Below are 2,234 nucleotides of genomic sequence, written 5' to 3'. Positions count from 1 at the left end.
CGCTGAGCTACTTCGTGGGGGGGCCCTGGACTCCAGCCTCACGGGGGAGGGAGGGAGGGAGGGAGGGAGAAGCAGAGCTCACCCTCCATCCCCCCTCCCCCACACTCTGGGCATCATTTTGTGCGCTTCCGTCCCATCCCTTGTCCTCTCTCGCCCCACCCCCAAACTGAGCCGCCCCCCCGTCTCTCCCGCCTTCCCCTCTCCGGCCCCACCACAATACTTTCCTCGGTGCAGGAAGGCCAAGATGCAGCAGGGCCTTATGGTCCTTCTCCCGGGGCTGTGTGGGTCGTGCGCCATTAGCACCCCTGGGGAGGGGGGGGGGGGTCACTGCAGTCTGACAGCCTCCGGCAGATCATGAGGGCAAGCAAGGGCTGCCCCAGTGCTTAGTTCTTACGGCCCCTCTCTTACATCCCCAGGGAAATGCTGGCTGCCACTTTGGGGTCAGGAAGCAATTGGCCGGGGATACTGGAGGTTCTTTGCCACCTTCTGGGCATGGAGCAGGGGTCACTGGGGGTGTGGAGGGGGGGGGATTTGTGAATTCCCTGCATTGGGCAGGGGGGTTGGACTCGATGACCCTGGAGGTCCCCCTCCAACTCTCTGATTCTATGACTCTAGGAATGGAACGAGAGGGGCCAGGAGGCAGCGAGGCCTCCCCCCATCCCCCATGACAGTCTCTTTCACCCCACCCAGCAGCCCCTTGGCTCAGGGCTGTGCTCTAGGAAAAGCACCAATCCCGTAGTGCCGAATCTGGATTCCCAACAACAAGAAGAGGAGATTGGATTTATCCCCCGCCCTTCACTACCCAAGGGAGTCTCAGAGCGGCTTCCAAACTCCTTTCCCTTCCCCCCCCCACAACAGACCCACCCTGTGAGGGAGGTAGTGGGGCTGAGAGAGCTCTGACAGGAACTGCTCTTTTTCAAGGACAGCTCTTATCAGAACTACGGCTTGCCCAAGGTCACACCAGCCAGGTGCAAGTGGAGGAGTGGGGAATCAAACCCGGTTCTCCCATATTAGAAGAAGAAGAAGAGATTGGATTTCTACCCCGCCCTGCACTACCCAAGGGAGTCTCAGAGCGGCTTCCAAACTCCTTTTCCCTTCCCCTCCCCACAACAGACACCCTGGGAGGTAGGTGGGGCCGAGAGAGCTCTTGACAGAAACTGCTCTTTTTCAAGAACAGCTCTTATCAGAGCTACGGCTTGCCCAAGGTCACACCAGCCAGGTGCAAGTGGAGGAGTGGGAAATCAAACCCGGTTCTCCCAGATTAGAGTCCATGCACTTCACCACTGCACCAAGCAGCCCCCACCTCTTCTAATGTCATTCCTCAGAAAGAATCCTGCAGGGCCCCCCCTCCAGCCACTGGAGTCTTGCTCGGCTGCTCCAGGCATTGGGGGGGGGGATTCACGCCCATCTCTTGAAACCAGCTGACCCTGAGCCCTCGGCCAGCCCCTGAGGAAATCCCCCTGGGAAAAGGTCACTGGATTCTCTGGAGGGCCCCCCAACGTTCCCTCTAAGCTCCACAGTGTTGCTAGCGGCATTACAGTTGTGAGCGAGTCTACATTTGACTATCGCATAAATTAGTTTCTTAGAAGACTATTTCCATGACCTTGTAAAAATCTCAGAACGAATTCTCTTAAACTACAGTTAAACTGCATTTTAAGAATACTTTAAACATTATAAGAGAAAGCAGAATCAAGTCAAATTTCATTACAGAAAATGTTGTCCTCTATGGCGTAGACCTGACCTCCGAAGAGCAGGTCTACCCAGCCCTTTCCACTATATTGGTAGACCCGGCCTTGGAACACCACCCTGCGCTGAGCCTTAGGAAACATACCAGCGCTTGGGAGGGAACTCTTGCAGTCTACTTTGGTTTCTTTAAGTGAAATATGACAAATGTACAGGTCAAGTAGAACAGAGGTGGAACCATCACTGTCAGAGCCCTGCCTAACCTAACAAACAGGAAGTTGCTTAAATGTTATCAACCTACCCAAATGACTTATTTATTCAAAAATTTATATCCCACTTTTCCCTGTGACTCAAAGCACAAATCATACCGAAAAGCATAATCGGGTGTACAAAAAAACCCACAACGTAGCCTATGGGGACCATTATAGTCAATGGGTCCTATAAGATATAATGGAGAATCGATCTGGGGGTATCGGGGGCTCGGGGCGGGGGGCTGTTTTTTGAGGTAGGGGCACCAAATTTGCAGCATAGCTGTTGGTGCCTAGAGATAT

At 54.1% G+C, this 2,234-nt stretch overlaps 1 protein-coding gene across 1 annotated transcript in view; it reads right to left on the bottom strand.

Annotated features, from left to right (window-relative positions):
• SIPA1L3 (signal-induced proliferation-associated 1 like 3) overlaps window positions 1-2,234 on the bottom strand; it is a gene marked incomplete at its 3' end in the record, with an annotated part of 50,286 nt that overhangs the window by 6,493 nt on the left and 41,559 nt on the right. The window lies entirely within an intron of this gene.

Source organism: Gekko japonicus, unplaced genomic scaffold, assembly GCF_001447785.1.
Source record: "Gekko japonicus isolate JY-2015 unplaced genomic scaffold, Gekko_japonicus_V1.1 scaffold1471, whole genome shotgun sequence".
In the NCBI taxonomy this organism is placed as follows: domain Eukaryota; kingdom Metazoa; phylum Chordata; class Lepidosauria; order Squamata; family Gekkonidae; genus Gekko; species Gekko japonicus.
This window is presented reverse-complemented; position numbering and strand designations above follow the sequence as displayed.